We start from the raw sequence: 15,344 nt of genomic DNA, 5'->3' as shown, positions 1-15,344 counted from the left end.
GGTTCTGAAGTCGCAGGAACAAGAAAACACCTTTTTAAAAAAAAAAAAAACCAAAAATAAATAAATAAATAAATAAAAACTGGACAGTAGAACTTTGAACAATATGGGTTTGAACTGGTCCACCTATTCATGGAATTTTTTTCATCACAGGATTCCACACTGATGTATTCAAACAACCTTGGTTGTGGGTTTGCAGAATACACAAATGCAGCCCCAGGCTGTGGCTATAGCTCAGTGGTGGAGTGCTTGCCTTGCATGAGTGTGACCCTGGTTTGATTTCTGGAACTGAAAACAAACAAACATAAAACACATACAAAACACAGATGCAGAACACAGGGAAAAGGAGGGCTGATTATAAGTTACACTCAGTTTTCAACTGATCAGAGGCCAGAATCCCTAAGCTGTTCCAGGGTCAACTATAGATTTATTTCAAGGGGAAAAAAACCCAATTTCACAGCACACAGCATACACAGTGAGTGAGATCCCAGAAATGGAGAGGTGAAAAGACCATCTCATTTTACTTCCCCAGATAGAGATAAGGAGCCTGGGGTCAGGAGATGGGAAATGGCTTGCTTTGGCACCTCACAGTTTATTCCTGGCAGAACTTTGACTATAATTGGGTTTCTCAATTTGTCCTCCAGGACTTGTACTCATTGTATCAGTTGGTATTGCATTTCACTGCAAGAAAAGAAACTAATGGCAATTTGCACCAACAGGGATTTGGGACTAAGCATGGTTTTAACAGGTAGGGGCTTATTTTTCTTCCTTTACAGGAAATCTAGGGGGGGGGCAGATGAAGATTATTGTCAAACTGTGGGACCTTGCAGAATACACAAATGCAGCCCCAGGCTGTGGCTATGGCTCAGGGATAAAGTGCTTGCCTTGCATGAGTGTGACCCTGGTTTGATTTCTGGAACTGAAAACAAACAAACATAAAACACATACAAAACACAGATGCATAACACAGGGAAAAGGACCTGTCTATCTTCCTTTTCACCTGCTGCCCAAGGCAATTCCAGGGGCCACTCCCAGCAATACTAAACCAGGCTGACTGCGCAGGTCCCATAGCAAGGACAGGGCTGCTAGGGCTACAAGGTGAACTCAGTTTCCTGTGAGCTCAGAGTATATGTTCCTGACCCCTGAGCTATTTTCTTGCTCCTGATCTGTCTTCAGATGGCCTCTTCACTCCTAGAAATTCTGTCCAGATTTCAGGTAGGCAGAAGAAATACAAATTTGTATTGTAAAGGTAGTTTTTGTTTTCTGGGCCACACCTGGTGATGCTCAGGGCTTATTCCTGGCTCTGCGCTGTAATCATTCCTAGTGGTTCTCAGGGGACCATGTTACCCAATTACCAGGGATTGAATCTGGGTCATATATATGCAAGGCAAACATCCTATTCTGCTGTGCAATGGCTCTGTCCCCTGTAAAGATAGTTTAATGGTAGCTCCTCTACCATGGAGTTTGGATATGAGAGGCGGGAAACTGTGGGTTTGGACCCAAGACATCTGGATTAGTAATTGGTGTGTGGACGTAGATGTTATTTTTTTTTTGTTTTCATTTGGGGGGCCACACTTGGTAGTGCTGGGGGTTTCTTGTGGCTCTATGCTAAGGGACAGTACTGGTGGGGGGCTGCTCCTACCTCTGTGCTGGAGTTTGTTCACAGTAGTGCTCAGGGGACCATGTGATGCCAAGTGCCATAACTGCATGCAAGTGCCATAACTCCTGTACTGTCTTTCTAGTCCGTCTTTTCAGTTTTCTGCAACTGGATGAATGTCATTGGCAGGGTTCCATATCTATAGAGCTATATATTTCCCACTTACCTTTAAACTCCTAATTCCTTTATATTTGTATAAGCTCTTAACTTTTTCTTTTTTTGCCACAACTTTGATGCTTGGAGGTTACTTTCAGTGTGCAGTGCTGGGGGGTGCTACAGCTTCTGGAGGTGTTCAAGGGGCTACAAATCTGAGACCCTCCACCTCTCATACAAAGAATGTGCTCCAGTCCTTTGAGCCATCTCCTCAGCCCTTTAGGCTTCTTTAGTTACTATGAAATGAATAGTAAACATTTTAAGTGCTTGCTAAGTCCAAGGACCCAATCTAAGCATTTTTTGTGCATTATCACCTTTGCTCTAGTCCTCACTTTAACTGTGGGTTGGGATTCCCCATATAATTGGTCTTGTAATTGGCGACTGTAAAAAATTTCAAATAATCATCAGAACATGCTTGTCTTGTATACATATTTTATATATCTGGGGTTGTAAAAAATTTCTTGGGTGCAGGCCAGAGAGGTAGTTCAAAGGGCTAAGTGTATATAGACTATGCATGTGGGAGAACTAGGTTCATTTCCTAGCATGGATCCCTATGTACCACTGGGAGTGACCCAGTGAGCTGGGAGTTGCCCCAAAGCATCTCCACGTATGGCCCAAAAGCAAAAAATCTGAGGAAAAAGAGTCTCAAGTGAAAAAATTCAATAAGCCTAGTGTAATAATATGCAATAATTATTATCTACTTACAATTGAGGAAACTGAGGCACAGCAAGATCTTAACAAACTCACTCACATAATTATAATTAGTAGTGGCCCAGAAAGCAAATTCAACTTCCTGGGTGTTCTACCCCTAGGCCACTCTAATAATGACTGAGCAATGATGACTGTATTAGTTCGGTTTTATAAGGCAACTGAAATTTAAGTCCCCCGAGGTTTCACAGATAGAAAGTAGCAGAGTTGGGTCTCTAACTAAGGCTTTGAACAAGGTCCAGCGTTCTTTTTGGTTCCAGCAAGCTCTGGAGATCCTACGTCTAGTTGCTTGAGTTAAACTCCTCTTCTCAATTACTGGTTTGCTGACATAATGTAAATTGCCTGTTTGTTTCCTCATCTGGAGAAGGGCAATGCGAACTTAAATACCAGCCATATAGGATTGTAATGATGAATACCTTTACTGGGTGTCACATGCCTTTACAAAGGGTGCCTGGAACACAGCACTTAACCCGTGTTATCACGTTTCAGCGCCGTCCAGCAGAAATACACACAAACCAGAGAGGAATTTTGTTTTCTAGTGACCGTATTTGAAAAATGAAATGTGAATTTCCCTCCCTCACCCCGATCTTTTAACCGAATGTATCCAAAACGAATCAGTTGAGTATCAATGTAACACGCATGCAGTAAGTCTCGGGTTTCCGGTGTGTATTGTACACTTTACTGCTCATTTCAGTTGTAACAGTCACGTCGGTTGCCTGAGGTGGAAACGCAGCCCCGGGGAGGCGTCCCCAGCCGAGCCCACTAATCCCGCTAGTTCTTTCCGGAGACCAGCTGCCGGCGCCCCAGGACCCGGGCCCCACCCAGATGACGTCACAGAGCCCGAGCCCACCTTCCACTCCACCCCGGCAGGCCCGGACCGTGGCCGGGCAGCTTGTGCCCGGACACGCGCATCTTCGCCTCTCCAGAAACCCAACTTCTAAAAGGAGGCGGCGATCACCTAGCCGGGCGGAGAGAGCCGGTTTGGCAGCCGGACGCCTAGATACTGGCCACTGGGCGGCGGGAGCCTGAAGCCCCCCATGAGGACCTCGCCCCCAACGGTCCTCCCCTCGCGTTTTTACCACAGCAAGGTCGAGGCGGCGGGGCCGGCGCTTATTGGCGCGCTGAGGCGCTCCGCCCGCCCCCTCGCCGCGACTATTGGCCAGAGCAGCGCCGCCCGTGGGATAGGCGGCGGCGGCGCTCCTCCCTCGCGCCGGCCCACAAGAAGGCGACGAGGAAGCGGCCGCCTCCCTGCGCCCCGCCCCTCGGGCTCGCTCTAGCTCCCGGCTCCTCCCGGCTCCTCCCGGCCCTCACCCGGCTCACTCCGGCTCCGGCGCAGCGGCGGCGGGTAGGTGCACACGCGGGCCGGGCACGACCCCAGGGGCCGCCTCCTCACTTTCCCGGGGGGCTGCCGGAGCCCCGTCCCTTGCCGCCCGGGATTCCGCGGGGCCCCGCCTGAGGCGTGGAAGGGCGGCGGCCGCTGGCCGGCGGGACGCGGGGGCGGCGGGCTGGGGGGCCCGCGGGCGTGATCTTTGGAGTCTTCCCGGCGGGATCTGCAGGCCCGCGGGGCGGAGCGGGCTCAGAGGTCCGGCTTTGGCGGGCCTGGAGCGGTGCGCGCGGGATGGGGCTGAGCCCTGAGAGGGAGGAGGGTCGGCTGAGTCCGGGCTCCTGGGTGGGGCTCAGGGAGACGGGAGAACTCTGAAGGTCTTTCCGTGGGGGCATGTTTTATTTTTCGGGGTGATTGGTGGTGGGGGCGAGGGGGGTGTGGCCCAGTTGAGGTGGGTCTGAGGTCAGCCTCTGAGAGGGACATCCGCTCGGGTTCGGAGAGGGCTGAGGGGTGGTCCGGAGACCCCGCCCCGGCGTGCGTGGTCGGCGCTGACCCCAGAGCTGGAGCGTGTCAGACTTGCGCCTGGGACGCGGGCGAGCTGGGGCTGGGGGGCGGGGGAGGGCGGTTCCCGAGGGGCAGTTGGGAGCGGGAGGCAGAGCTGTAGCGGCGGCCACTAGTCACCCGCCGCCGCGGTGCCGGAGTTCTTTTCAAAGTTACCCCGCGGGGCAGTTGGGGCTTCTGCGTGTAAGTGAGCTGCATCTGCGACTTTGGGAAGGAGGCCGTGATTACACTGAGTCTGCACGTTAGGATCCCGACCCGGGGTGGAACGTGCTCGAGTTTCTCTGGAAGGTTCCTTGTTACCCTGCTTTCTCCTGGAAACCCCCTTTTCTCCTTTTCCTCCTCTGGTCCAGTTACAGTATTGCTCCCCGGGGCCTCCCCATTCTCCCTTTCAGGCTGCAGAGCATTGCAGTGTTCGTGGCGGGGGTGGGAGGGAGGGAGAGAGAGAAGAGAGAGAGAGAGAGAGAGAGAGAGAGGAGAGAGGGAGTGTGTGTGAGAGTGTGAATGTGTGTCTGCGTGTGTGTGTGTGTGTGTGTGTGTGTGTGTGCGCTTGCGCCCCGCCCATTTCCCTGCTGCTGCGCCTTTGGCAACTGCGTCTGCTCTTTCCCAGGGATGGTTGTGGCATTGCATCAGGGGATATTTGTAATGTGCTCACTCAGCCCAGGAAGAGGGAGACTACACGCTGCAGAAATGGTGGGGGTGCTGTCAGCCCCTCTGGGGAGGCAGAGAGAGGGGTGTGGTGAGGGACTACAGCTGCTCTAGGCCTATAGGGTAACACTGCCTCGTCATGAGCTCAGAGATTCATAGAGCAGCGGCTATTTTTATAAATCATCCCGAGTCCAAGCAGAGCACATGGATTTGGAGTGAACAGTTGTCATGCTCTAGCTATTACAGGCTGGGTGTTTGGTGGACAACATTCGAGTTGCTAAGCTGGAGACTGTACTGAGCAGCAGGTCCTGCTGTTGCAACTTTTTAGCTTGGTGCTTCTTTAACTTGGTAGAGTGGGCTGTCTTCGGAATGTGCCTTGTCTTTTACTTATTTGGAGTTTTGTGCCACACCGAGTTGGAGCTCAGAGGCTACACCTACTGTAGGTGCTATCGTGGTCCTTTCCTAGGTTGCTGATGGACCATGTGGCACTTAGGCCTGCATGCAAAGCTTATGCTCCAACCCATTGAGCTCTCTCTGACCCTGGATTTCTTTTTTTGAATCATTTTTTTGGGGGGTGGGGGTTAGGCCATACCCTTTGGTGCTCAGGGCTAACTTCATACTCTGTACAGTTCAGGCATTATTCGTGGCGGGGCTCAGGGGATGCTAGGGACAGAACCCAGGTCAGCTGCATGCAAGGCAAATGATTTACAGGTTCTACTATCTCTCTAGTCCCACTTTTTTTTTTTTCCATTTTTGGGTGCAGGGATGGAACCCGAACCACATAAATTGTAAAACATACATTCTTATCACTGAACTATGCTTTCCTTTTAAATGAGATGTTTTTGCCTCAGTTGTACTCTTCAGTTTTGTCTTAAACACAATACAACTTTTTGAGTACTAGCCATCTTTTAGGTTATAGTTAATAAGTATTTATTTCAGAGGTGGACATTGGGACTGAAAGAAACCAAAGATCACACAGATAATTTTGTGACAGAAGTGACAGTAGACGACAGTGTCTGAGGACTATACTAAAACAGTTGTTTCAGAACTAAGAATTTTTGGTCTATACAGGGTGATTCAAGCCGTTAAAGTTTATTTATATTAAGTAAACTTACCAGAGACTGACAAACCTGATTCTAGTTTATTTACTTTGAAAGTTATCAGGTGACATGGACACACTTGTAATTAATTATCCTCTCACCAGGGCACCTCTTGTTTCTGCAAAACTTAATCAGTAAATAAGGCAGTAGATTCTAGATTTGTAACCAGGGACACAGGATGTTCTTAAGGGATGTTTTAATCAAGTTACACACCCCTATTGTGTTTCTTTAGGGAGTTTTTTTTAACACATTATTTTTGTGTGTGTTGGTGGGAGAGGTTTGGGGAATTGAACCCAGGGCCTCAAATGTAAGACAAGTGTTCTCTCACTGAGCTGTATCTTTGACCTGACATTTCTTTCTCTTTAATATTTGTGGTGCTGTAAAGTCATTTCTTTATGTATTTGTCATACCAGCATATATTTTACCAGTTAAAAATCCCAGATTTACAATTTATATTACATATTAAAAGATATTTTCCATTGTTTCTTGACAATGAAAACATTTGTATTTTCTTAGGTCTAGGTGATTTAACTTTGTTGGGGTATAGGGGGTTGTTGGGTTATACCAGTGGTGTTTAGAGTAGTATGTAGGGTGCCATTTGCATTGCTAGAGGTTGAATTGGTGTTGGTTGCTTGCAGGACAATTACTTTTACCTCTTATCTTGCCCCTGTTATTTGTCACTGTCACTGTCCTCCCGTTGTTCATCGATTTTCTTGAGCGGGCCCAGTAACGTCTCCTGTGTGAGACTTTGTTGTTACTGTGTTTGGCATATCAAATACATCACGGGTAGCTTGCCAGGCTTTGCCGTGCGGGCGAGATACTCTCGGTAGCTTGCCAGGCTCTCCGAGAGGGGCGGAGGAATCGAACTCGGGTCGGCCATGTTGGTTGTCTGTAAGGCAAACGCCCTACCCCCTGTGCTATCGCTCCAGCCTGGTTATTTGTATATACACATATATGATGCTGGGGATTGAACCTAGGGCCTCTTATAAGCTAAGCAAAGCATGCGCTCTACCACTGACCTGCATATCTCTCCCTTAAATTAAAAAAAATCTTGAAATAATTTTATTTAATATTTTTGTTTTGGGGGCTGGAGAGGTAATTCAGCAGTTAGCATGCTTGCCTTGCAGGCAGCCAACCTGGGTTCAATCCCTGGAATCCCATTTGATCCCCTGAGCACTGCCAGGAGTGATTCCTGAGTACAGACAGAGCCAGTAGTAATCCCTATGTATCTCTGAGTGTGGCCCCAAAACAACAACAATAAACATTTTTATGTTGGGACCACACCTGATGGTGCTCAGAAGAGTCTGTTCCTGGCTCTGCTCTGGAGTGACCCCTGGCCGTGCTTGAGGGTACCATTTGACGTGCTGGGGATTGGAACCTGGGTCAGCAGGATACAAGGCAAGGGCCTTAACCCATGTACTGTCTTTCTGGCCATTGAAATAATTTTAGATTTATGGAAAAGTTTTAAATATAGTACAGGGTTCATAAAGATAGCCCAAGCCCAGGCGGCCATAAGGTACTGTGAGTCTGGTCAGTTGTGTATAAGACAAGGGCTTTATCCCCAATATACTGGTTTTACAACCTACTGAATCGCATTTAGATGTCAAGTTTCCTTACTTTCTTCTATTTACTTTGGACTATCTTTACTTTCTCTCCAAGATAACTTTGAAGAATCTTTAGTTTTTATAGAATGTTCCTGAATTTGGATTTTATGATGTTTCCTAATGATTAGCTTTACCAGCTATGTATGAGATTCTTCATAATTTTTTTTTTAAATTTTTTTGGGGCCATACCTGGCTATGCTGAAAGACAGGAGTAAGCCCTGATCACTCCTGGCCGTGCTAAGGAACCATTTGAAATTCTTGGGATTGAACCTAGGTCATTCCTGTGCAAGGCAAGTGCTCTACCTGTTATACCAACTCTCTGGCCCCTATTCATAAATCTTATCAGATTATGTATTTTGGGAAAGAAAACCATTTAGATGAGATGACCTGGTCAGATTCTATCACTGGATACCTGATAGTAACATATCCCTGATTGAGTGCTTCGTCTCATTTTGTGCTATGGAATCAGTCCCCCGAAGTGCTTAATCCTCTGCAGTGCTAGGGAGCAAATTAGCAAATTAGTACCTGATGCATCCGTGCAGGTACTAAGCCCATTGAGCTCTCTCTCTTTGACATTCTTTTTTTTGAAATCTTTTAATTTTCTGGTGGGGAGGGCATTTTGCCACTCCTGGAGGTGCTCAGAAGCTATTCCTGGCTCTGTGCTGAGGAGTGACCCCTGGTGATCATATATGGTGCTGGGGCTTCAAACCAGGATTGTGGTTGATGTGACCACGTGCAAGGACAGTGCTTATTTCCTCTTAGCACATGTTAGTAATCTCATATAGGACATGTGGCTGTAGGGTAAGATAGAACAATCTTCACATATTTTCCTCTAAGGAAACTTTTTTTGGATCATTTTTGACGCATTATTCACAACAAGCCCTACAAAGTAAAATATTTAGTACCTGTTTTTGGGGCAAGGTTGGGTGGTGGGGTAAAATTCGAAATAATGGTGGTGGGAAGGTATGGTGGTGGGATTGGTATTGGAATATTAAATGTAATAAATTATTGTGAACAACTTTATAAAAATAAAATTGAGGAGAAAAAAATCGCAATCAAGGTTTGACCTCTAAATGAACTGAATATATTCACGGCTATTGCGGGAGACATCAGTGCTTTTTTCCCCTCTCAAGAGATGGAGTTAGGAAGTATATATATACATGTGTTGGTTCATGTATGCAAACATGTCTATATGTATCTATCTGTATATAAGTATAAAGATGAAATTTCTGTTTTGGTTTCACTGACTAATCTGGCACCATAGTTCATTCTAACATCTCATTCTTTGCTTTTTTTTTAATTCTTTTTTGTTTTGGGGCCACACCTGGCTGTGCTCAGGGCTTATTCCTTACTGTGCTCATGGATCATTCTGGTGGGATTCAGGGATCATATGTGATATCAGGGATTGAACCCAGGCAAGCGCCTTACCTATTGTGCTATTTCTCTGGCCCCTGTTTTTACATTCTTTCTCTAACAGTAAGCATCTGACTCTATAATAGATTTATTTATTCAGATTTAGAATATGTGTAAAATGGGAAAATGCAGTTTTGCTGCATAAAGTTCTAAAGTGTTCTGCAGTTGTGAATTAATTTAAATTATATACCTGTAATATGGTATTTTAAATTATTGTTTTTCAGCTCAAGTGGAAATGTGAGGTCATTTGCCCTTGGCCAAGCAGGAAGTGAGTGACTATAGCTGGAATGAATGACCTATTCTCATTTCCAGTGAGAATATATATTTATTTGTGTGTTGTGTCTCTAGGAAAATGTTTTGTTCTCATTCACAAAACAGTTCTTTCATGAACCTAGGAGAACCTTAATTACTTGATGCATTGTCATTGCCTGTCACTGTCACTGTCCTCCCATTGTTCATTGATTTGCTCAAGCGTGCCCAGTAACGTCTCCATTGTGACAGTTGTTACTGTGTTTGGCATATTGAATACATCATGGGTAGCTTGCCAGGCTTTGCCATGTGGGCGAGATACTCTCTGTAGCTTGCCGGGCTCTCTGAGAGGGGCGGAGGAATCGAACTTGGGTCAGCCATTGCCTGTATTTGATGTTAAATCTGTATTCAAAAAAAATTTTTTTGGATAAATTCAAGATCATTCATTTTCTTTTTCTTTTGCTTTTTTTGTTTGTGTTGTTTTGTGTTTGGGTTATACATACCGAGCAATGCTCAGGGCGTACTTCTGGCTCTGCACTCAGAAATTACTCCTGGTGGGCTTGGGGTACCGTATGGGATAACTGAACCTAGGTCCTGGGCCAGGTTGGCCATGTACAAGGCAAGCACCCTAGTCACGTATTTTGCTCCAGCCTTGTCATTCATTTTCTTTCCCTCTGATGCACTATATCACAGAGGCAGCAGAATATTTGCTGTCTAAGGGCAGGATTTGACCTGTTCTTTTTTTGAACTGTTCTTTTTATTATTGTCTGTCCTCCTTTGATTATTTGACTAGAAGAAATTATTATTGGTTTGGTTGGGGTGTTTGGGCCACATCAGGCAGTGTTCAGGGCTTACTCCTAGTTCTGCTTTCAGGGATCACTACTGGTGGGCTTGGGGAACTGTAGGGAGGGCCTGGCACCCTGTCCTCTGTATGTATAGTGAGCCTCGATTCACCTAACATTGAAAGCAAACAATGAGGCGATTTTATTTAACCTTTTAATCATTTTCCACCAATTGTATATTTTGCAGTGTATCTGTTTGCAAAACAGTACTGTGGCAGGACATTGACAATGAAACTGTTAATATAAATGGTGCAGCCCCTTGGGAAAACAGTTTTGCAGTTTGCAAATTTTGAGCCATAAGTTGTGTGTTTTTTTAAGAAATGCCATTTATATTGATATAGTATAGTTGAAATCCTGGTTCTGCAAGCTGTCTGCCCTCTAGTGCAGTTACCTTGTACCTAGAGGCAGGAAAGAAAGTCCTTGATCTCTGACTCCACCCTAGAGAGTGTATTGAAAACCTCATTCCACTCTGAGAAATCTAGATCTCCTTGGTCTTTGCTAATGGGTGGTTTTTTTAGGCCACTGTGTTTTCTTGGTGTTTGACTGGAGTAAAGTAGTTAAAATTCTCCTTTCCTAGGTTTTGCCATTACTTGTCTTTCGGCTAACAAAATAACTATTTTTTTTTTTTTTTTTTTTGGTTTTTTTGGGCCAGACCCAGCAGTGCTCAGGGCTTTCTTTCTGGCTCTCTGCTCAGGGATCACTCCTGGCGGGACTCTGGGGATCATATGAGGTGCTGGGGATCAAACCTGGGGTTGCTGCATGCAAACCCACTGTACTATTGCTCTGGCTCATGTTAGAGATTTTCTTGTCTATATTTTTGAGAGTTTCTGATTTTCATCATGTCAGTTTCAATCCCATGCTCTAAATCTGGAGAGATAATCCAGCAGGTATGGGGCACTGTGTGATCTGTGAGCACAGAACCAGGAGTAAGCCCTAAGCCTTGTTGGATGTAGCCCCAAGCCAAATCAATTCTGTGCAGTTCTGTGATACAGAAGGCAAAAAGAACAGCCAGGATCTCTTCACTATTATTTCCTAAGTTCTGAGCTCCCTAGTTGATTCTCTCTCTCTCCCCCCCACTTCCCTTCTTCCCGGTTTGTTTTTGTTTTTTTTGGGGGGGCCATGCCCAACCATGCTCAGGGCTTTCTCCTGACTCTGCACTCAGAGATCACTCCTGGTGGGCTCTGGGAATCATGGGATAGTGGGGATTAAACTTGGGTAGGCCTCTAGTAAGGTGAGTGCCCTACCCACTTAATTTTTGCTCCAACTTTTTTTTGGGGGGGATGTTGGTGTCACACCCATTCTCTTTTTATTTAAAGTGTCCCTTCCCTTTCCCCTTTTTAGCTGTTATGCATAGCTTAAATACATTTTGTTTGTAATGCTTACAAAGCTTGATTGTGGTGCTCGCATACTCAACTTTTCAGGGCTTTTAGTTATCAGTTGTGAAGCTTGCAGCTTTGCATGCATGCAAGGGATTGCACACTTGACCATGGTGCTCATACACTTCTCTGCCATGTGCCCAAGATTGCACACTATTTTTTGGGGCGAGGGGCACACCTGGTGATGTTCAGGGCTTACTCCAGGCTCTGTACTCAGTCATTCCTGGGTATGCTCTGGGGACCATATGTGAAGCCGGGGATCCCTAGGTTGGCAAATAAATGCCTTATCATTGTACTACTGCTCTGGCCAAGATTGCACTTTCTGTTGTCATTCCAGGAATCTTACAGCAGAGCTTCTGACCCATGTGGGGTGGCACCAGGGATTGAATTTGTGGCTGCATACTTGCAAGACTTTTTGCCACTGAGTCATCACTGGATCCTTTCTTCTCCTCTTTTAGAGTCTTACATTTGTTTCTTACTCAAGTGGTTTTTAACCAGCACTCCTTGTACCAGTGCCCATCTACCACTTTCCAGATGGTTTGTTAATTTTTGCTTAATAGGTTTACCTGGCTCACATGGAGGTACTGTTAAAATATATTGATATAACTTATTATAAATTATATTTCTGCCTTGGTCAGTAAAATATTTTTATTTTAACTGGTGCAAGTGTATAAAACAGTTGGAAACCACTGTTTCTAATATTTTGGGGTTTTGGTAGTCTAATTTTAGGAGGAATAGGGAAAACTAAATCTTCTCTATCTTCCTAGAAGAATTTTTGTCATATTTAAAAAATATTTAAAAAATTGAGATCATAGTTTACAAAAGTATTGAAAACATTATAGTTGCAGAGCTATTATACCAATTCTCTTTCAGTGTAAATCCAGTTTTTAAAATTTATCACTCTGTAAGAAAATATATTTTGGGACTCAAGGATAGTTCAGTGACAAAAGCATTTGCTATGCAAGCATGATGCCCTTGAGGTTTCAACTTCAATCCTTGGCACTATCCCATGTGCCTGACTGCAGTTCCAGCAGTTTTGCTATTTAGGCTCTCTGGTGCCACACAAAGCATGTGCTTTCCAGCACACTTCAGCCAAGTATTAGTCCCACAACTGAAAAGTGCAAATTCCCAGAGCCTTGCAACCAAACTGTGTATGAGTACGGTAGATTAAAAGTGTGCAGCCCCGTTTGTATATATGTGTAGACTCTATGACCATGTATGTGCAGCCTGTCAAGAGCAGCAACAAAAACAGCAGCAACAAAGGGAAGGATTGGGAAATAAGTTAAAAATAAAAGAAAAATATATTTTGAGAATGAACAGTCAAGCTTATTGGGTTCAGACTAGGAGTCTATGGGTCTTGAGAACCTCTGAACTTTGTCATTTTTCTTTATGTTCTTTCAGCCTGTTTCTGTATTCTTGTAAGCTTTTTTTGGGGGGGGGGGGTACTGTATTTTGGCCTTCTTCCTCCTGTTCTCTAGAATGCCTGTCATTTCCTGAGAAAATATACTTAATGAGGAAAATTTAGAAAGTTAAGTGTAAAAGAAAATGACAATTTTTGTTGTTAAAATAAGAAGTTTGTATGGGCCAGTAAATAGTTCAGGCAGCATAGACAACCTCTCCCCCCACCCCCCCAGTTTAATCCTTGGAACCTCGACTTCCCTAGTACTGCCATGTGTAGCTCAGGTGGCCTTCAGGCACTGTTAGGCACACTGGGATTGATCCCAGGACTTCCACCCCCACCAGCACCATGGAGTTATGACCCTATAATTGTTGGGTGTGTGTGTGTGTTTGGGCCATGTCCAGCTTTGCTCAGGGCTTATTCCCGACTCAGTACTCAAGAATCACTCCTGGTTTTGGCTTGGGGGACCATATGTGGTGCAGGGGATTGAGTTGGGCATTAGCTGCATGCAAGGCAAGAGTCTGCTATCTCTGTCGTTTCCTCTTTATAAGAAATAGTAATGACTGACATGGAGGAGTAGCACAGTGGGTAGAGCTCCTGTCTTATAATCAGATAATCAGTATGGACAGTCAAATCCAACGTGTTCCCCACACATTGAATGGAATTCTGGTTTTTGATCCTGGCACCTCTGCTGTGTGTAATCCCTGATTGCATACTGCAGCTAGGTGTTAATCCTATAGGGTATGTAAATCCTAATGGCACCACAATTAAACAATGTTCAGTGGCCAGAGAGATAGTACAGCGAGTAAGGAATTTGCCTTGGATGTGACTGACCCTTGTTGGATTCTTAGTATCCCATATGGTTTCCTGAGCACCAGGAGTAATGTGGCCCCAAAACAAAACGAAACCTCAAAAAAAAACCCCAAACCAAAAAATGATTTTCAGGTTTCATGGTCAATCCCAAAGCACTAGTGTGAGCCCTGCTGCAAACCCTGGTGAGCACCACAATCAGAATTTATGTGCCTCAGTTATGCATGTGACTCCCAGGGAGCACCTGTGCAGACACTGCAGTTAAAGGAATGCAGACCTCTGTGAGCAACTCAACTTGGTGTGTGATCCCTGGCTAGCACTACAGTTTAAGGTGTGTGAACAACATAGCCACATGTGTATGCAATACCCAATCATTGCAGCAGCATTGAAACAGTGAAAGGAAAATGGGAAGGTGTAAGATGGGGAGGGAATTTTTTTTTTTTAAAACCTGGTTTATACCAGAGGTCTTCAGTCACTGTTCTGTGGTCTGCTGCCAGCCTGCAGGTGTTGGAAGGTTGAAAACCACCTTGGTTATAACTATCAGCTGTGAATTGGTATGCAGTATAGTGCCTGTCTGCAGGTTTAAAAAGGTTGAAGAATGCTGGCTTAAACTATTTATAAACTTTCCACTTAACTGTAAGCATCATTTTTTTTGGGGGGGGCACACTCAGCAGTTGCTCAGGGCTTATTTTAGGGATCATGCCAAGGTGCCAGTGATCGAACTTAGCTCAGCTGCATGCAAGGCAAGCACCTTAACTGCTGAATATATCTCTTACCCCACTTCATTCCTTTTCCTTTTTAGTAAACGTCTATGAATAATAATATTGTATTCCGGAGACAATTGGTATGTGTGACTTCTCCAGGTTAAGTCCTTAGAGATGTTTCATACAAGTAGAGTATACTGTTTTACTTTTTTTTTTTTTGTTTTGGGCCACAACTGTTGGTGCTCAGGGCTTATTCCTGGTTATTCCTGGCTCTGCTTAGGGATCATTCTAGATGGGATTTGGGGGGAACCACATGTAGTGGCAGGAATCAGACCTAGGTCATCTGAGTGCAAGACAATGTTCTACCCACTGTATTATCACTCTAGCCCTACTGTTTTACTTTAATCTGTGTTTAGACGTCACTGTTGCTGTCGTTGTCCTCCCGTTGTTCATCGATTTGCTCAAGTGGGCCCAGTAATGTCTCCATTGTGAGACTTGTTACTGTGTTTGGCATATTGAATACGTCACGGGTAGCTTGCCAGGCTTTGCTGTGCGGGCGAGATTCTTTTGGTAGCTTTCTGGGCTCTCTGAGAGGGATGGAGGATTTGAACCCGGCTCAGCCATGCTATCGTTCCAGCCCTAATTCACCTAAATAGTTGTAGCAAATCTACTTCCAATATTTCTAGCAGTGTCATTCTGTATGAGCACAGTAAGAGATGTATCAACTTAAAGTTTGGTTCTTCCTGAGGACATCTTACCACAGTCCTCAGGCCAGGTTAGTCTCTCTAACTCCAGAAGGGTC

The 15,344-nt window shown here is 45.2% G+C and overlaps 1 protein-coding gene across 1 annotated transcript in view; it reads left to right on the top strand.

The window, feature by feature from the left end:
• The first annotated feature begins 3,517 nt into the window (after positions 1-3,517).
• MAP4 (microtubule associated protein 4) overlaps positions 3,518-15,344 on the top strand; it is a 166,785-nt gene continuing 154,958 nt past the window's right edge. The window contains 1 exon segment of the mRNA XM_056129475.1: positions 3,518-3,860. The gene's annotated coding sequence lies outside the window, so the exon portion shown is untranslated.

The sequence above is a fragment of the Sorex fumeus genome, unplaced genomic scaffold, assembly GCF_029834395.1.
Source record: "Sorex fumeus unplaced genomic scaffold, SorFum_2.1 ptg000072l, whole genome shotgun sequence".
NCBI classification, from domain to species: domain Eukaryota; kingdom Metazoa; phylum Chordata; class Mammalia; order Eulipotyphla; family Soricidae; genus Sorex; species Sorex fumeus.
Note: the sequence above shows the minus strand (reverse complement) of the source record. Positions and strands in the feature narration are given on the sequence as shown.